This window comes from Chrysemys picta, chromosome 13, assembly GCF_011386835.1.
Source record: "Chrysemys picta bellii isolate R12L10 chromosome 13, ASM1138683v2, whole genome shotgun sequence".
In the NCBI taxonomy this organism is placed as follows: Eukaryota; Metazoa; Chordata; order Testudines; family Emydidae; genus Chrysemys; species Chrysemys picta.
The window spans coordinates 3,615,040-3,635,741 of NC_088803.1; the positions used below are offsets into that span (position 1 = coordinate 3,615,040).

Consider the following 20,702-nt stretch of genomic DNA (forward strand, 5'->3'; position numbering starts at 1 on the left):
AGACGGAGGCACCACAGATTACAGCTCGGCTTTCAGTAGCCGGATCACCATCACCAGGGACACCTCGAAGGACGAAGTCTATCTCCAGCTCCGCTCACTGACAGCTACAGACACCGGCACCTATTACTGCGCCAGAGACACAGTGACACAGAGCAGAGCAGGGCCTGGCACAAAAAGAGGAAGCGAGTTCCGTGCAGACACTCAGGGCCCTTTTACACAAACTTCCCTGCTCCTGGTAGAAGGGGAACGTTCACTCCCCTGGCCATTATTATCACGGGACAGGGGCTGTCACCTTAGAGAACCGAAATGGGTGATGGGAATGATCTACAGCCCTTTGGAACCAATGAAACTCTCGCCTCTGATTTCACACGGCTTCGGTTGTTGTGGCCTTAAGAAGGACCTACACGGTGAGGTTCCACAACTGGAACCAATGCTCACAGATCCACTGGATTTGGTATAGCAGCTACCCCTATGTATGCCAGCTGACAATCTGAACCTTTTATTCAAACAGTTAAACACTCTAGTAAACACATGGGAGCTATTCGTCCAATGGGATTTGGGTGCCTAACTCCCTTAGGTTCCTTTGAAAATCCGAGTCTTTCATACAATGAGGCGCCATCTATACATTTAGAACTAGATCATCGTCTCCTTCACAGCCGTGTCTTTTATTCTGGAAAGAATTAAAGCCTCTAGGCTCAGAGTGTAAAAGGTTTCAGAGCATTTAATATTCTAGTTAAGATTGGATCCCTGCCCCCCAAAGACTTTATTATCTAGGTAAAAAACAGGAGACCACAGATGGGAGATCACAAGGAACAAAGAGATAATATTAGTCAGCATGACAGGCACTGGCCACAGCAAACCACTGATCTAACTGTTCTTTCTCTCTCCATCTCCCACCTCTACACAGACTCACAAACACACACAGACACGTGTCCCAGCGCAGTGTGCAGGGAAGGGTGAGCTGGAGTGTGTGTGTGGGTGGGGGCAGGTGGGGGCGGGGGGCGAATCGCCCTTTCACTGAATTTCCATAGTAGGTGGTTGCTCCACTAATTGCTGATACCCACCGCAGCCCCTGTGCCAAAGGTTGCTGATCCTTGGGTTACACCAACTGAGACTCTTCCTCAGGGTGTACAAAGTCTTTGCAGGACTGAGGCTTCTAAACAATAAGAACAGTGAAGTGCTGGGACAGGTTACAAGGGAAGGTTGTGGAATCCCCATCTTTGGAGGGTTTGAAGACCAGGTTAGACAAACACCTGTCAGCGTGATCCGCATAAACTTGGTTCTGTCTCAGAGGAAAGCTGGACTAGATGACCTCTCAAGGTCCCTTCCAGCCCTATACTGCCGTGAAAAAGCACTCTCTCTTAAAAACAAATACACCTTTTTTAGTTTGTATTTTGATTCACCAATGGAATGAAAATGTAGGCACCTAGATTCATATTAAAAGTTAAGAGAGTCAGGGCTTGTCTACACTTGAAACACCACAGCTGTGCATCTGCATTGTGTCAGTGTAGTTACTACCTATGCCGATGGGAGAGTTTCTCCCTTTGGCATCAGTAATCCATCTCCCCAAGAGGTGAGCGCTCGGGTGACAGAAGAAATCTTCCATTGACCCATTTCTTTCTATGCAGGGGCTTAGGTCACTTTAACTAAGGCTATGTCTACACTTGCAGATGTAGAGTTAAACCAGCCTTCAGCGACAGCAGTAGGGAAAGCGCTGCTGTGTGTTCGCACTGTCAGCTGCCACCGCATTGGCGTGGCCACACTTACAGCACTTGCAGCGGCATTCAGAGTGGTGCATTCTGGGCAGCTATCCTACAAAGCACCTCTTCCTCTTCTGCCACTAAGGCTTGTGGGAAGGGGGAGCGAGATCACGGGGCATCCTGGGTCCTGTCCCAATACCCCGTCATGCATCGTTTTACAGCCCAGCTGTTTGTTTGCTTCCGTCAACACTTGACGCCATCTTTCAACAGTTTTTGTACTGTGCGCTCTGCCTGCCTCTTTGGTCTGCGGGAATGGATCCCGAACTGGTGAGGAATGTGCTGATGGGTCTCACCGGCACATCACGAATGGCCGTGGAGTTACTCCTTGAACTACAAAGTGAGGATGGGGAGTCTGATAATGATGTTGAAGTGCATAACGCATACGACATGAGATTGCTTGTGGCATTCACAGACATGCTGACCACAGTGGAGCTTTTGAGCTCGGGAAACAAGCACCGAGTGGTGGGATCACATCATCATGCAAGTCTGGGATGACGAGCAGTGGCTGCAGAACGTTCGGATGAGAAAAGCCACTTTCCTGGGACTGTGTGCAGAGTTCAGCCCCACCCTGCGACGCAAAGACACGAGATTGAGAGCTGCCCTGCCAGTGGAGAATCACATGGCAATTGCACTGTGGAAGCTGGTTACTCCACACAGCTATGAATCGGTCGCTAACCCGTTTGGAATGGGCAAGTCGACCATTGGACTCTTGATGACGGAAGTTACAGGACCATTAATCACATCCTGCTCAGAAAAAAACGTGACTCTAGGTAACGTGCATGACATTGTGGATGGCTTTGCACAGATGGGTTTCCCCAACTGCAGAGGAGAAATAGATGGCATGCATATTCCAATTCTGGCACCAGACCACCTAGTCTCTGAGTACATTAATTGCAAGGGGTATTTCTCGATGGGTGACTGGGCAACAAAATGGCAGATTAAATTGAATGTTGATAAATGCAAAGTAATGCACATTGGAAAGCATAATCCAAACTTGACATATATAATGATGGAGTCTAAATTAGCTGTTACCACTCCAGAAAGAGATGTTGGAGTCGTGGATGGTTCTCTGAAAACATCCACTCCATGTGCAGCGGCAGTCAAAAAATGCTGGGAATAATTAAGAAAGGGATAGAAAATAGGACAGAAAATATCATGTTGCCTCTATATAAATCCATGGTGCATCCACATATTGAATACTGCGTGCAGATGTGGTCACCCCATCTCAAAAAAGATGTATTGGAATTGGAAAAGGTTCAGAAAAGGGCAACAAAAATGATTAGGGGTATGGAACTTCCAAGTGAGGAGAGATTAATAAAACTGGGACTTTTCAGCTTGGAGAAGAGATGGCTAAGGTGAGACATGATTCAGGTCTATAAAATCATTACTGGTGTAGAGAACGTAGATAAGGAAGTGTTGGTTACTATTTCTCATAACAAAAGAACTAGGGGTCACTAAATGAAATGAATAGGCAGCAGGTTTAAAAGAAATAAAAGGAAGTATTTCTTCACACAAAGCATAGTCAACCTGTGGAACTCCTTGCCAGAGGATGTTGTCAAGGCCAAGAATATAACAGGGTTAAAAAATGATAAATTAATGGAGGATAGGTCTATCAATGGCTGTTAGCCAGGCTGGGCAGGGATAGTGTCCCTACCCTCTGTTTGCCAGAAGCTGGGAATGAGTGACAGGGGGTGGATCACTCGGTGATTCCCTGTTCTGTTCATTCCCTCTGGGGCACCGGGCATTGGCCACTGTTGGGAGAGAGGATACTGGGCTAGATGGACCTTTGGTCTGAGCCAGTATGGCCGTTCTTATGTTCTAATATTCTTATATTCTTAGTTAGCTGCCTAATTGCCATTGAAATTTAAAAAAAAAGTAAGAGAAATTAAATATTCTGAGGTAGAGAATCATCTCTGCAGCGTGTTGATCTAGACTTGTTCATTTGGTCAGAGGGGACGAGGCATTGGACAGCTTTTTCTCACACACCACTGCCTACCTTTAGACCACCTTTACCACAACTTTGGCTAGTAAGTTTTTCTGTCCCATCTTGACTGCATGCTTCCTTTGCACAAAGCAGCTTTCCCCCTGTGCCAGCGATTCAATTGCACTGTTTAAAACCACAAAGTCGTCTTATGCCAAGTAACTCCCTCCCCCTTAGATATGCTGTACGCTAGGTCTGAAAGTATGAGAACTGGGATTCTAGACTCTTTCCAAAGAGAGAAGGAGGAGGATCCGTGCCCCAGGGAACACACAATGTAGAACTAGACAGACAAGTTAACAAACAGAGGGTGGGTAGAGGAAAGATTTGCAACCAGCATGGAGTTGTATTAACAAATGTTATAGAAATACGGTAACAGCATTATAGTGAGATTGGGTTCAATTTCACCACTTCACACTTCAGGAAAATTTCGGAGACAAGCATCAAAATTCTTCTGTAAGGCCCTGATCCTACAGAAACTGAGCACGTGTTTCAGTTTACACATTGGAACAGACCCACTGAAATGTTAATAGGGCTATCCAGCGGGACAGATCCTCAGCTGGTGTAAATTTTCATATTGGCTTCAAAGGTGCCAGGACCCTTTACACCAACTGAGAATCTGCCTCAGGGTGGAGGAAGTTGAGCATGTTTGTAAGTCTTTGCAGGACCAAGGATTCCATATTTTAATTATAAAGGCTCGAAGAGACAACAAAAATCATGCCTCTTTGAGCTAATTTTCTTGTTCTGCAGCTAAAATATAAATCACCTTTTGCATGGAAAAGGTTTTTGATTTAGCACAAGATTACAGCAGAAACTGGAGATGAATAATTAATCTAACCCAGACTCAGACTAAAATAAATACACCCTAGCAGTTGTTTCAATTTTCTCTAGAGAGGTTCTTGCACAGCTGTATAGCACTGTGGACTCCGATGCTGTCTTTAAAGGGACCAAAGTCTCTCTAATACCAAGTAAGTGACTTAACCTTAATGCTCAGGAAAGGGTGTTTGAAAACTTTACATTTAAGAAAAAGTAATTTTGAAGGCATATTGAAGGTGAGATTAAAAATAACCCTCTGACTATGCAGGGATTCTTATTGTCTTTGCTGGTAGTGGTGGTTTTTAGCAACGCACACTTCGGATCCAGAGACAATAGGTCCTTCTGGAAATGTGTGTGTATAAATTATATTTTGACATATAATACTGACAATCTGTGTTTTAATGGTTATAAAGCTTTAATTTATTGAATCTCAAAATATACTGTCATTGGATAATTATTGTCTGACCCCCAGTCATTTCATACAATTGTGAAAAATATAAATAAATAGAAATAGAAAAAAAGCCATTGATGTTATCGCTCTAAATTATTTTAAATTATTAAATTATTTTAAAAAATTAAAAATTATTAAATTTTTGAATTAAAAATTGTATTCTGACAAGTCTCTCTCTCTGTATATATATATATATATATATATATATATATATATATATATATATAATTGTTATATTTGGCTTTGTGCAAATATGAATTTTCATGGGCAAACTACACCATTGTTTCATATTTTATAGATCCGAATGAGGAGAAAAACACAAAGACACTATCCGCTGCCCTGCTGGGTTTGGAAATTGTGCTTGCAAAGAGCATCGTCTTTAATGTGCTCATGATTGCAAGATTAGTCTCTGAGGTACGTGATACTTTGCGGTGCAGACCGGGCTCTGGCATTTTTATCACAATGTCGGCTAATAGCGCCTAGGGCAGGTTTTTTAACATACTAGTAAAAATGTAGATGGAGCCTAAGTCCTGCCTACACTAGCAGGAAGAGAAGAGGTAGGAGGAGAAGAATTGTTTTGTGGTTAGGGGCTTGGGCTCCGTTCCCGGCTTTACCATGTTCTGTGCAGGAGCGCCACCAGCTTTTTTGCCGCCCTAGGTAGCGGAAGGTCCCGCCCCCGAAATGTCGCCCCCGACAGAGGCGGCGGAAGATCTGGCCACCGCGGTCGCCGCCCACGAAATGTTAGCACCCCAGGCAACTGCCTAGGTCGCCTAATGGGTGCGCCGGCCCTGGTTCTGTGTCGGCTTGAGCAACTCCCACAGGTTCTCTAGAATGTTCTGCCTTTAGTCTCTCTCTGTCTTGGGTGTCCATCTGTAGGTGGGAATAACAGCATTCCCCTACCTCACAGAGGGCTTGGGAGGAGAAATACATAAAAGTTCTCAGCCATTACTATTGGAGGCTGTATAAGTACCGTAGGGTGACAGCATGCACACAGTTGTACCATTAGTCAGGAAATGGTGGTTTGCAGTGTTGTAGTGGCCGTGTTGGTTTCAGGATATTAGAGAGACCAGGTGGATGAGGTAAAATCTTTTGTTGGACCAACTTCTGCTGGTGAAAGAGACAAGCTTTCAAGCTACACAGAGCTCTTCTTCAGGTCTCTTTCTCCAACAGAAGTTGGTCCAATAGAAGACATTACCTCACCCACCTTGTCTCTCTGAAATAATAGGACATTTCGCAGAATGGTTGTGTAATCAGAGATCTCCTGTCTCTCGTGTGGAAGTTTATATTTATTAGTATTGCACTAGTGCCTAGTATAGGGCCAGCTGAGGTGAGGGATCCATTATTCTGGGCACTGCTCAGACACAGGATGAGAGACAGTCCCTGCCTATTGCTGACGACTGAAATAAAGAAAACAGATAAAAGGATCAATATACCCACTTTTCCCAGGGCCCTGGTGGATTCTCCATCACTGAACATTTTTAAACCGAGATTGCAAGCTTTTCTAGAAGATCTACTCTAGGAATTATTGTGAGGCCATTTTCTGGCCTGTGTGACACAGGTCAGACTAGAGGATCACAATGCTCCCTTCTGGCCTTGGAATCTGTGAATCTCTTGTTCTGTAATTGATTCACATGTGAAACTCTCACAGATGTCACGATAACTTCAGCACCTCTATGATTAATATGCAATTGGGATTTGCCATGTGGAAAAGACCAGATAGTTTTGCTGTAATAAAATAAATGAACATAATAATTAATAACAATGTCATTGTTGTTGTTCTAGGTTCGCAAGAAGGAGCGAGGAAGGACCTGAGAAATAAAGCAAAATTTCTGTCATCTTTGTTTATATTAATTATATCCACTGCTTTTGATACTGACAATTAGTCTGCATTTATTGTTGCTATGAATAGATTTTTAACAAGCTAATGTTGCTTAAAGAATTGTAAAGTTACAATAGTGACTTCAGCATTAAGACTGGAGGAGAGTTTCTATTTTAAAGTTTATTTTGTATTCCCTCAAAACTTTCCCTGCCCCTTGGAAAAAAAATCCTATCTTTAGTGCAAACCTCCCATGTTTCTTAGGCAGAATAGGATGTTTGCCAACTAAATTATACTGATTGTGCAAGAATTTTTGAAAGAGTAGACTTTGAAAGATGATGGGCTTTTTTAAAATGTCATCTAACTTTTTTGAATTCATGTATTTTCCTTGCCTATGTTTAAATGATAGCAATGTTTTGTGTTTTGGTGCATGTTGCTTACACAATAAAAAAATGTTGCACAACAAGAGTTGTTTCTTTTAACAATATTGAATGATTTGAACCTATCAATGGCAGAGAGGCTTCTCTCTCCAGAGGTGCTAGCTCCCATCCAGCTCCATGTTGTGGGAGAGACTGGTTCGGGGGGGCAGGGAATGGAATATGGGCCTTTTCTCTCTAGGGGCGCCAGCTGTCATCTCGCCCCAAGGCAGGGAGATTGGCTGGCTCCGGGGGTGGGGAATGAAATACAAGACCTTTCCCAGCTCAGGGTGTTGGTTCTGATTTCATCTCAGGTCAGAGAGATTGGCTGGGGTGAGTGAATAGGCTACAGGGTCTCTCTCTTTTAGGACATACCAGTCTGGCTGCACACTGCAGGGACTAGATGTGGGGCAAAGGTGGGAGTGAAGGAATGGGATTTGGAGACTATTTCAAAAAATGAATATAAAGAAATGTGTTAGTTTTTCCTTCTTCTCCATGAATGAAATGATGCTTCTGCTCTCTAAACCAGCGTCCATGAGACTCAGAGTGTTATGCAAATTGTGTCACTAATGGAAGGAAATTAATAAAATAAAAAGGTTCATGGATATTAGGAAAAAAACACGCCTGGAAAGGCACTGGAATGGGTATCAACCATTAGCTATTGGGCCAGAGATACAAAACATTACGCTGCTTCAGTGAAAGGCCGATTCACCATCTCCAGGGACAATCCCAACAACTTGTTGTACTTGCATATGACTAACCTTAGACCCAAGGATGCTGCTGAGTATTACTGTGGTTGGACACAGTGTGCAGAAGGCACTTGGAGCTCTAGTTCCTTGGCCACATGTATCATGTCCTTTTTCTGGTGGCTCGGCCACAAAAGGAGGACAAGAGCTCACTACTGCTACCATCTGAGGGAGTTGCTGGGTTGAGATCAGCTGGTAGAAGGAGGCAATAGCCCAAGAATCTGGACTTCAAGCCCCTAGAGTGACCTCTTACCTTTATAGACCCCCCCCCCCCATCATACACAGCTATTTTAAAGTTCAGCGTGATAGTAAAGAGACCCCTTTTCGACCCTTCACCTCACAAGAGAAAGCCTGCAGGATTTGTCATTAACTATTTATTTCTCCTCTCCTGGCTCCCAAACTGCTTCTCCTCCCTACTGCCACCAGCCACCTTCGAGTTCTCCCTCTTCTCTCCCCGGCTCTGCTCACTTGATTGCAGCAGCTCAGCGGATGGTCCAGCTTTACTCCTTCACTTCCATTCTTCTTCCCGTCTTTGGGGGGCTGCATTCGCCATTGAGCAGGCTGATGGGAATACCTGAGTGCTCGGCCTAGGCCAGGGGTCTCCAACACGCGGCCTGCGGGGCTATTTCTCTAGGTAAGCGGCTCCAGGCCAGAGCTCAATGCCGTCCTGCACCCTAACCCCCTGCCATGAGCCCCCTGCCTGCACCCCAACCCCCTGCCACACCTCGCACTCCCTCCTGCACCCCACCCCCAACCCCCTACCCTGAGCCTCCCGCCTGCACCCCACACCCTAACCCCCTGCCATGAGCCGCCTGCCTGCACCCCAACCCTCAGGCACACCTCGCACTCCCTCCTGCACCCCACCACCCTGCCACACCTCGCACTCCCTCCTGCACCCCACCCCCAACCCCCTGCCCTGAGCCTCCTGCCTGCACCCCACACCCCAACCCTCAGCCACACCTCGCACTCCCGCCTGCACCCCACCCCCAACCCCCTGCCCTGAGCCTCCTGCCTGCACCCCACACCCCAACCCTCAGCCACACCTCACACTCCCTCCTGCACCCCACACCCCAACCCTCAGCAACACCTCGCACTCCCTCCTGCACCCCACCCCCAAGCCCCTGCCCTGAGTCCCCTGCCTGCACCCCAACCCTCAGCCACACCTCGCACTCCCACCTGCACCCCAACCGCCTGCCATGAGCCCCCTGCCTGCACCCCAACCCTCAGCCACACCTCGCACTCCCTCCTGCACCCCACCCCCAATCCCCTGCCCTGAGCCTCCTGCCTGCACCCCAACCCTCTGCCACACCTCGCACTCCCTCCTGCACCCCAACTCCCTGCCCTGAGCCCCCTGCAGCTCAACTCCTGCCCTGAGGCCCCCCCCAACCCCCCCACACCCCTTCTGCCCCATCTGGGCCAATGAACTAGTCCTCAAGCGGCCGTCATGGTCATTTGAGTTTGAGACCCCTGGTCTAGGCTCACAGGCCCAGCAGCTAAAGCCAAGCCCCACCGAGAGCAGGGGGAGATTAGCCTGGAGTGTCAGGAGTGGAGGCTTGGCCCATGGGGACCCAGGCACTGCCGCTGCTGCCACTTCATGGTGAATCCTCCAATGCCTCGCCAAAGGGCTCTTCCCCATTCTGCAAACTGGCCTCACGGCCTGACTGTCTAGGAGAACAGAAACCCTTTGTTAGAGCCGGAGAGGCTCTTGCCACGGCTCCCTGAGGGTCACAGTCAAACACCTGCGAGTCTCTAGGAGGCTCTCAAGCAGTTCCCTGCTCAGGCACTTGGCACCCACTAGCAATGGTCTCTGACAGCGGCATTGCCAAGGGGAGCTCAGCAGAGGGTCCCTTCTATGGCTTCCTGAGTGGGAGGGAGGTTGGTCTGGTCATTTAAGGCCTAGTGTCAGAGTCAGGGCTCCTGGGTTCTCTGACTTTGGAAGTGGCTGGAGTCTAGTGGTTGGAGCTGGACTGGTATCAGTCCCACGCTTCCTTCCTGCCTCTGTCAGGGACGTCGTGTGTGACCTTGCAGCCGGTTGCTTTCTATCCCTATGCCCCAGCGAACAGGGATAATACTGACCCCCCTCAGAGGGGCTGGCAGGGGCAAGGTGGGGCTCCAAGTGGCCCTCCCTGAATGTTTCAATCACTTGATGGTGGCAGCGCTACTAAGGCAAGGAAGGAATTTGAGCCTTGGGGAAGTTTTTAACCTAAGCTGGTAGAAATAAGCTTAGGGGGTCTTTCATGCAGGTCCCCACATCTGTACCCTAAAATTAAGAGTGGGGAGGGAACCCTGACATGCACTCACCTTAGAACCTAACCCCCGCGTAAGATGTGACTCCACTGTATTCATTTTTGATAGTTTAGCGACGCTCCAGGGGGAGGGGAGGTGGGAGGGGCTGGCCTCTCCTTTTGCCTCTCAGTTAGGGCTCAGTCTATAGTCAGCTTGGCTAGGCCCCAAGCTGTGCAGCCCGGGGGAAACCACCCCGTTACAGGCCTGTTCGTGGCCTGGGGTCCTTGCTCCCCATTTCACACCTGCTTTCCAGAGGGACTGAGGACACACAGGCCCCACTGACTGGAACTGAAGTTTGCTCGTTCTGGTGACTCTGACATTCAGAGGCTGACAGGTGTGGTGAGGGGGCCGGAGAAACCCCACTGCTGCGGGAAGTGGAGCTGGAGACCGGAGATGCCAGGTGATCAAGACTACCCCATGCTCTCTTCATGCCCCAGGGGCTGGAGTCTCCTGCCAGAAATGCTCTCAGGAGCCCAGGTTCAAGGACGTCTCTGGAGAGCCACTTCCTAGGAAGGAAACCTGGGTGGTAGGATGATGGAGAAGTCTCTGTCCCAGAACTGGGAGCCGGGGACAGGGGAAGCTCCCAGACAGGCTATGCATCGGGGATGCCATTTCTCCCACAAGAGACCACACGCCCCAAGGAGTAAATGGCTCTTACCTCCATGAGGGACTGGGGTCTCCCATCTAAGCCTCTTTGAGAGCCAGCATTGCTTGCTTGGATGGGACGAGGTGACCTGTCCCCACTGCTCCCTGACGTGGCTCAGCTACCGGATGCGCCCGTCTGGGAGACTGTGCCAGATCCCAGGGCCTGGAAGACAGCTGGGAAGGAGGCTCCTATTCCTGTCATACCTAGAGACCCCATAGAAGGGCCAAGGGGAGAATAAAGGGCAGGCGATGAAGCTAGCCCTGAGCCTCGGTCCCACCCCCACCTCCTCAAAAGTGGAGCTTTCCGAGCTCCAGTGGGGCTGTGGCCCTGATACAAGGGCCTTTCTGCACCACATGGGGCAGGGAGAGCTCTGCACGGGCGCAGCGGTAATGGGAGGGGGGTAGACCAAGGAAAGGAGGGAGGGGAGTGGGTGCAAGGGAAAGAGGTCCTGCCCCATATGAAGGTATTTGGGAGGCAGAGGGAAGAACCCTGCTCCACAGAGAGGGGAGAGAGTTTCTGTGAGTGCCAGGGGGCTCCATTTCCACTAGCTCTCCTTCTCGCTCTCCCACTCTGAGGGAGGCCACTCCCGCTGGCCCAGTCTGGTCCGGACCAGAGTCTGCAGGGTAGCAGTGGGACCACAATAGGGCTAGGCGGTTTTGACGGGGTTGGGACTCACCACCATGGCGCCTCCCCCGGTCGCTCCGGGAATTAGCTCAGTCCATGGGGAACGCCCTCTGCTGGCAGCGTCCCATCCGTCTCTTGTCCTCCGTTGGCATCTGGACCCACGTTGCTCACCGCTTGAGAATGTCCTTCAGGCCACTGCCCCTACAGCAGTGCCCACTAGTCCATTCTCACCCCATTCCAGGGGGCGGGGGTTAGCAACAGTCCTTGCACCTGCCTCGGTGGCCAACCGCAACCCCCAAAGTCTAGCCCCTTATCTCAAGGGCCGGTTACAATTTGTCTCGGCCATCGGATGGCCAGGTGCAGTACTGCCCAGCCCGAGGTGCTGGTCTCCTGCTCTGGAGACAGACCTTCCTCCATGAAGTTCTGGGACAGACTACCTGCTGCTCTCCTGGGCAGCCATTATATAGGGCCTAGCCTAGCCCTGATTGGCTCTCAGTAGGTCCTTCCCTGATTGGCTGCAGGCTTGCACAGCCATTCTGGCCTACTCTAGCCCTCTCTCACATAGGGGTGGGGCAGCTGCCCCACCACAAACCCTCCCCCTTAAAAATGCTCACGGGGGAGGGGAGGAAAGGGTTCCTATTGCCCCAGCTTCCTTCGCAGCGGGGCCCACAGGGCATCTCTTTCCTCTTTCAGGTCCTCCAAAGTCTGGAGCCACCTGCTTCCCACCTCTAGGGTCTGGGTTCCCACTGTAGAACGCCCTGGTCCTACGTGGGGTCCTACTTCTGTTTGGGTTCCTACATGGGCCCTCCTGGCTCCTACGTGGGTTCCCTCGTTTTGGTGGGGCCTCTCTGCCCCAACCCCTTTCTCTCTAGGGGCCTCCGTCTTCACCACCTCTTCTCTGGGGCTGGTCTCTGACCGAGCCCTTGTCTCAGACACTTCCCCTTTCTGCCTCAGGGGACAGTGCCTCTTTAAATGTCCCCCTTGGTGGCAATGGAAGCACTTTCTGGGTCTTTCCCCTGCGACGTCCCTTCTCCTGTTTGTTTGGGCCTGGGCCCTAGCCTTTCCTTCTGGGCTGGCCCGGTCCTTGGGAGTCCTGTAGGGACACTCTCTCTTCAGGTGCCCTGGCTCCCCACAGACCCAACAAGCTGGGGACCCCCATTACTCTCACAGGGGGTGCCTTTTCTGGGTGGAGCCTCTCTGCCCCCTCCCAGTAGGGACTCTCCCTCCTTTAGTGTCCCCATCGCCTATAGGCGAAGCAGTTCAGCGTTCCCGGTCCCGGCCTCTCGCCCTCAGTGCCGGATCTCTTGTTTGGTCTGGGTGCCGACCTCCACAGCAGCCAGAACAACTCCCTCTGCTGCTCAGCGAGCCGAGCCACCCAGGCCCTCCAATAGAAGTCTCTTTTCTGCACCATTTTGTATCTCAATGTGGCACAATCTGCCTAGTCCGCTGGATGGTGTCCTTCTTCAGGCCACTGCCCTCTGGCAGTGTTCCCTAATCCATCCTCACCTCCTTCCAGCAGGGGAGGGGGGAAGCAGGTTAGCAAAAGTCCTTGCACCTGCCTCAGTGGCCAACCACAACCCCCAAAGTCTAGCCCCTCTCTCAAGGGCCGGTTGCAGTTTGACTCAGCCACCGCATGGCCAGGTGCAGTACAAGAGGGAAAAGGGGGACGCAGGCCCACCCACTACTCTGGCTTCCAACCCAGGGATTGTCCAGTGGCAGCCTCCCTGCTCTCTCCTTGTCCAACTGTTCCTGGGCCACTTCCCCTCCGGGCCCTCTAAGCCCTTTCTGTCACGGCCCGCAGTCTGGGAGGTCTTAGGCCGGAGCTGTAGTATGCTCCCTTGAGCCTGCCCAGCACTGCTCTTTCTGAGATACTGATCTCCTGCTCTGGAGACAGACCTTCTCTCACAAAAGTCTGGGACAGACTGCCTGCTGCTCGCCTGGGCAGCCTTTATATAGGGCCTAGCCTAGCCCTGATTGGCTGGCTCTAATCTCGGCCCTGATTGGCTCTCGTTTGGCCCTTCTCTGATTGGCTGCTAGCCTGTGCAGCCGCTCTGGCCTACTCTAGTGTCCTCTTGCATGGGGGTGGAGCAGCCGCCCCACCTCTGCGATCAGCTGTCGCAACCAGGTGTGGGGCCGGCTCCAGGCAACTTTTTTGTTTTTTGCACTTCGGCAGTTCGGGCGGCGGCAGTCCGAGCGTTGTTGTTGTTGGGTTTTTTTCTGCTTCGGCAGTTCGGGTGGCGGCAGTCCAAGTGGTTGGGGTTTTTTTGGTTTTCTTTTTGCTCGCTTTGGCAGTCCGAGCGTTGGTTTTTTGGGGTTTTTTTGCTTGAGGCGGCAAAAATGGTTGAGCCGGCGCTGCTGGGCTGAGGTCGCTCAAGTGGTCAGCCCCTCAACACAGTGTATCGGGGGTGGCTCAGGCCTGGGCAGGGCCCAAGCACCCCACAAACAACCAAACTTCAAGGGCGGGCCCTGGCCTGGGTGGAACCCTGGCAGCCAGCAAACAGACAGACTTGACAGGGCTGGCTCTAGCCTGGGCGGGGCCCCGGTGGCCAGCCAACAAACAGTTCCTGTCCTGGGCTGCAGCCTCCTTGCACCGTGTAGGGGGTCAGCCACCCGGGGTGGGGTGGCAGGGGGACGCGGTCCCACCCTCCTCCCCCGCGTCCCAGCCCAAGGCGCTGGCAGGGGCAGGATTGGTAGCCCCTGCGTCGGCGGGGATCCAGCCGCAACACGCCGACTGAGTCGCGCCGGGCTCTGCAGCCAGCAGCTCCCGGGCTGTCCCTGGGCTACTTCCTGCCTCCCCGGCCGAGGTTTGGTAGCTGTGGCCTCCAGGCCTCTTCCGGCTCCTTGGGGTAAACCGCAGTGGGGACTCCGGGCCAGTCCTCCTCCATGCCTGGGGTTAGGGTTAGGGTTAGGGGCCTCTGGAGAATAGGTCAAGTGTCCTCCTCTGTTGCAGGCTGTCCCCCAACTGTGGTGCAGGGCCGGCCTTTTATATTTCCGGCCCCACGCCCCAGTTCTTACGGCGAGGGGGGCGGGGCGATATAGGCTCCGCCCTCCAAGGGGTGTGTAGGGGATCCCTCGCTCTCCTGCTCGGAAGGAGGCCGCTCAGTCGCAACAGAGTCCACCAGAGGCCCCGGTGGCCGGGCAACAAACAGTCCAACAGGCGAAGGGGGCGGGGTGATGTAGGCTTGGGCGGCTTGGAGGAGGTGGGTCTCCAGCTCCGGCTCCAGGGCAGGTGTCATGGTGCTGGCAAGAGAGAGGAGCCGGTATTAGACTGTGCAGTGCGGGGGTGGGACTGGCACCGACACGGACGTGAAACTGCAGGGAAATAGGCAGAGGCTGGCGAGAATGGAAACTGAGGCACCGAGCCAGGGAATGATAAGGCCAAGGTTTCCCAGACCGACAGTGGCAGGGCAGGAATGGCGCCTGTTCCCTGGACCCTGCTGCCCCTCCTGTATCTGATCCTGGGAGTCAGCCTCTCCCCAAAGCCATTGCAATGTACTGGAGTGCAAAGAACAGAGCAGCCAGGAGAGGGAGTGACCCTTCCCCCCACCTCTGCCAGAGGAGTCCCCCTTGGGAGGTGAGCTGGGAGTGGGAGGGGCAGTGACTCCCAGCCACGGGCCTGAGCAGCACCGGGGTTAGGGGAACCGGGCGGGAGGGTCTCGGTACCTGAGGTTGGCCACAGCAATGAGGGACTTGGCCAGAACGGCGCCGAGTAGAGAGTTAGGAGGAAGCTCCTCAATGAGCTCCTGTGAGACGCAAAGGAGACAAAGGAGCGTGTGAGATTCGGGCCTCACGGACACTCCCCAAGGAGGAGATTACACAGCCAGCAGGATCCCCCCAGCTGCCTCCTGCTCCTCCGATTCCTGCCCACTAGTTCTCCCGTCTCCTCTCCCCAATCTTCAGCCCCAGCAATCCCTGCCCTCAGCTGCCCTCCAGCACCAGCCATCCCCCAACCCTCGGCCCGGGGAGACCCCTACCCCTCCCATGTCTCTATCCACCCTCCAGCTGCCGGGCGCCGTGTCTCACTCACCACAATCCTCTCCGCCACAGCCGCCTTCGAGCAGTGTGGCTCCAATGTGTCGTCCCCTCTCTGCTGGGCAGCGAGGCACGCGACGTAGATGGCGTGCAGGAACACGAGCTGCTGCGCCTGGTCCTGCGCCCACCAGGAGTGGGGTTAGGGGAGAGAGAGCCAGTTAGCCAGGGACCTCCCTGCCCCAGCCACACCAGCTGCAGGACTTAGGCCTGAATGGGGGATAGTGGGGACCCGCCTAGTGTCCAAATTACCCACGACTCCTCCACAATCAGGGTCAGGAACTGGGACAGTGCCTGTGGGGGGATGAGACCTCGGCTGGTGTGTGACAAACACCCCCGTCTTGGGGGTCCCAGATCATGAAGGAGAAAGTTCCCCATTAGGGCCAAGACCTTCTGCAGGGGGTCAGGATGCTGGGAAGGAGCAGGACAATCTCAGTTCCAGCACAGCTGGGGAACGTTTGTACCTTTTCTCGGGCATGGAGCTGCTCTCGGATGTTCACCAAGTCTACCCGTTCTTCTTCCTCCTCCTCGTCCTCGGAGTCCCTGGCGGACGCTGCAACAGGGAGAGAAGGGGACAAGGTGACTCCTGCTGCCACTCGGGGGGAGGACAGGGGCATGGTGGGACAATGTGTCCCCTTCCCACATCTGGGACATAGGGCAGATTGGGCCCCACACTCCCCCCTCTCAGTGATGGCATCAGCCCCCAACTCCTTCAGGAGCCCATAGCAAAGAGACCCTCCCCACTGTCCTGGACTCCCTGGGAGGTGCCTCCCCCCACCCCCGCCCAATGGAGCACCAAGGACCAAAGTGGCAGCATCTAGTGTCCGTGGGGTTCACATGGCCAGACACCTGGGCTGGAGACCCACCACCGTAGCACTGCTCAAGGGCCTGTTCACAGCCCCCTTCTCACCCCTCCCTGAGCCCAGCCTGGCTCCTCACCTGGAACGAAGCAGAAGCGTCCATCGGCCAGGCTGCTGTCCGAGTCGCAGGCGCTGCTGCTGTCGGATGGGGAGCGGCCCGAGCTGCTGGGGCTGGCAGAGGGATCCTCCACCTCCTGCCCGGGGGAGGCTGGAAGGTCCTCACTGACCGAGCAGGGCGATGGCCCCTGTGGGAAGTTGGGGCTGGGCTCCTGGGGCCGCTGCTGCCCACACAACAACAAGCCCCAGAGCCACCCTGCCCGGTTCCGCCCCTGGGCTGGGTCCTGCCTGCCCAGCCGCAGCCTGGCCCAGCTCCAGTTTGGCCTGGGAGGTGATGCTCCCACCTCGGTGCCTGTGCCGGGAGTGGGTTTCCTCCGCCAGAAGGCTGGGTACTTCCACCTCCTGGCGCGGCCGGGAGCTTCTTCCCCTCCAGCGGGGACGGAGGGGCCGCTCTGCTCCTGGGGAAGATGGTGGCTGCTTCCCTCAGGCTCTGGGGCCACCTGCAGAGCCTTCTTCCTGAACCTCCTCAGGAGCCTGGCCATCCTGGAACCCAGCGGGGAGCAGGCGTGAGTCTGGGGTCAAGGCAGCTGCTCACTAACCAGCCTGTTTGGTCCCTCCCCATCCCTGCCCCAGCCGGAGCAGCTCCTGCTCCCCCCACGGGGGTACAGGGAGGGCAAGCTACCCCCACTGGCAAGAGTTCATTGCATGCTCTGCTCCCACTCAACGCTCCCCCTCGTCATCCCTGGGGCTGCAAGAACTGGGGAGTCTCGTCCTTTTCGAACACTGGGGTCAGTCACAAAGAAACTGGTCACTTTGGACAAGCAGCTCCCTCCTGCGACCCCACACCACACTCACCCCCCCCCCCCACCTCCCGCCCAGGCTAGAGAAGGAACAGAACCCAGGCAGGGCCGGCTTTAGGCCAATTCACCCGATTCCCCAGAATCGGGCCCCTCGCCTAAGAGGGCCCCGCGCACACACCCAGGCTACAGTCGTCTTCAGGGGCCCCACTCCCCTGGCCAGAGCGCCGGCCGGAGCGCGGCAGCCCCACGGCCCCGCTCTCCTGGCTGGAGCTCTGGCCGGAGCACGGCAGCTCCGCCACCCCGGCTGGAGCTCTGGCCAGAGCGTGGCTGCCCCACGGCCCTGCGACCCTGGCTGCAGTTCCGGCCAGCCCCGCGGTCCCGCAGCTCCAGCCGGACTGCAGCAGCCCTGCAGCTCCACGACCCCGGCCGGACCGTCGGCCAGACCGCGGCAAGCCCTGTGGCCCTGCATTCCTGGCCAGAGCGCCATCCGGAGCACGGCAGTCACGCGGGGCCACCTCCCACAGCCGGCAATCCGAAGTGCCGCCCCAGGAATCGGGCCCCGCACTTGCTAAAGCCGGCCCTGAACCCAGGAGTTCGGACTTCTCCTGGGAAACCATTCCCCACCTCAAAGTCCCTAGGCATAGCAAGGCCAGGGCCCCCTCGGTTCCCATTGATTTCCATGCTCAGCAGCTCACTGGGTCTGGCCCAGCTCACAGATTCTCAGCCTGGGGAACAGTCTCCCACAAGGGATTGGCTGGGAGCCCCATTGCTGGGACCTTGCGAAACACACTGGAGACGGCTCTGGAGAAGCCCCTTCCCGGTCTGAGAGCGAGGGGTTCCTGGGGGCTGTTTGCAAATCCTATCTCCTTTGGGAGAGATTATCTCCCCCTCTTTCTGCCTCTCCCCAGACAGACAGGGGATGCCCCCGAGGGCCACTCACTTGCTCTGGTGATGGAGTGATGGATGGAGGATGTTCAGGGTCGTCCCTCGCCCTTCTCCTCACTCTCCAAGCCCAAGGCAGGCTGGAGAGGGTGGTGGTGAGCTGAGGAGTTACCCTGCCCAGCAAGCAGGCAGGGTGATGGCACGGGGCGATCGGCTGGCTGTGAAAACAAGAGTCTGTCTTATTGTCAAGGGACGGAGAAACTCGGCCAGCGGCAGGGGGTGCAGAACACCGCCCTAGTGCGGGGATGACAGCGCGTCCGGGATCCCGACATCCCAGCACTTTACACACCTTCCTGGAGCCTCCTGACCCCCCTGGGCTGTTGGGACTGCGACCCCAACCCCACTGATGAGAAACAGGCCTGGGAGGGGAAGCTACTGGCTCAGGGTCACACCAAGTGTCAGAAGTATGGTGGGACCCAGCAGGCCTTCTTTCCAGGCCCCTACACTAACCACTGCTGCACGCTCCCTCCCACAGCTGGCAATTACAACCAGGCCCCCATGTCCACTCCCCCTGCCTTTGAGAGGGAGTGTGCTCCGCTGGAGTGACTGGACAGGGGATTGGGAGTCAGGACTCCTGAGTTCCATTGCTGGGTTTCCTGTTGGTTCCACTGCTGGGGGTTTTCCTTTCCCTGTGGGACTTTGGGCAAGTTGCTCCCCCATCTCTGGCTCTGTCCCCAGCAGTCAAACGGGGATTTCATACTTTCCCACTATTGGAAAGTGCTGGGAGAAGCCCCCAGCAAAAGCTGCTCTGACAGCGCTAAGCAGCATCTGCCCATTGAAGGTGGGAGCGCACTGCCCAGGAGGAGGAGGGTTTGGCTCTGGGGTTTCCCTTCAGCCCAGTCTAGAGAGAGGGGCCCAGCCATGGAGTCTGGCTCAAGAAGACCAAGTCTCCAATTTGTTAAGGGCGTTTTGAATTCCAATCCTGTGCTCCAAAGAGCTTGGTGTCATTTGCAAATTGTAGAAGCATGCTCTCCACTCCATTTTCCAAATCCTTAAGGAAAATATTGAATAGTACCGGCCCCCGGACTGATCCCTGCCGGACCCAGTAGGTACACCCTCTCCGTTGGACAGCCAGACATGGAGAAGGGCTCTTGGAGTCTGGGCTTTCAACCAGCTCTGCACTCCCATTACACTGATTACATCTAGACCACATTTCCCTCGTTCGCTTGTGAGACTGTCCCATGGGACTGTGTCAAAAGCCTTAGAAACACCAAGAGAGATCACATCTACTGTTTACCCACCTCCACTAAGCCCGGAACCCTGCCAAAGAAGGAGCTAGGATTGGTTTGGAATGATTTGTTCTTGACAAGTCCATGTTCTTTTTCAGGGATCTCACACGAGAACTGGGGCACAACACCTGGTTTGTTAAGGCCACAAAAATGGAGGCAGGAACCTCTTCTCTCCTGCTGGCAAAGAACCCCAGGTACCTAAAAGACAGGGCCTCACATCCCTGAATGGGCTTTTAAAAAGACAAAGCTTAAAAAAATTGGCCCTGACCATTTCTTGTTTCCGCAGACTAGATATTTTAGCAAACTTTAGAATTCCTTGGAGCTAAACACCGAGAAATTCCCCTTTCCCCTTCACAGAGGCTTTAACGCCCCTTATCTCACTCAGGCTCACGACCGCCCAGAGTTCGAGAATTGTCCCTGTTCGCATTGCACAGATGGGGAGGAGCTTGAGCTACAGTAGGGTTACCATTCGTCCGGATTTACCCGGACATGTCCTCCTTTTGTGTGCTAAAAATAGCGTCCGGGGGGAATTTGTGAAGCACTCACAATGTCCGGGATTTCCCCCTCCCCCGGCAGAGCAGAGCGAGCGGCTGGGAGGGCTGCAGGAAAGTCCCGGGCTGGACTCCGGAGCAGCTTCCTCCTCCCACCCCCCCCTCCCTGCATTCTGAGCCGGCCGGCAGCTCCTCCTCCTGCAGCCCGGTCCGGCAGCCCTGTGCAGGGCCAGGGACCGGGTTTTGTTGTGCTGGGGAGCTCAGCCATGTGTCCGGCTGGCACAGAGCCCAACACCCTGTTCTGAGCAGCAGGGTAAGGGGGGCAGGAGAAGGGACAGGGAGGTTCTGGAGGGGGCAGTCAAGAAACGGGGGGGGGGGCTTTTGGAGGGGAGTGGAGAAAGTTTTGGGCAGTCAGGGTACAGGTAGGGTGTAGGGTCCTGGGGGGCAGTTGGGGGGGGTCTTAGGAGGGGGCAGTTAGGGGACAAGGAACAGGGAGTCTTAGGTAGGGGGTGGGGTTCTGGAGGGCAGTTAGGAGCAGGGGTCCCAGGAGGGGGCAGTCAGGGGAGAAGGAGCAGGGTGGGGGGCTGGGAGTTCTGGGGGGGAGGTGTCAGGGGGCAGGAGTGGGGAGAGGGATCGGAGCAGTCAGGGGACAGGGAGCAGAGGGGTTTAGATGTGTTGGGAGTTCTGGGGGGGCTGTCAGGGGGCAGGAGTGGGGAGAGGGATCGGAGCAGTCAGGGGACAGGGAGCAGAGGGGT

At 54.3% G+C, this 20,702-nt stretch overlaps 1 long non-coding RNA gene and 1 gene segment (V, D, J or C); both read left to right on the top strand.

Moving 5' to 3' along the window:
• Positions 1 to 20,702, top strand: part of LOC122173242 (Ig mu chain C region secreted form-like) — a 1,717,225-nt gene that overhangs the window by 221,122 nt on the left and 1,475,401 nt on the right.
• On the top strand, positions 1,081 to 7,244 carry LOC135975202 (uncharacterized). The gene is made up of 3 exons (XR_010592147.1): positions 1,081 to 4,706; positions 5,304 to 5,419; positions 6,788 to 7,244. It is a non-coding gene; the product is annotated as an uncharacterized LOC135975202 (long non-coding RNA).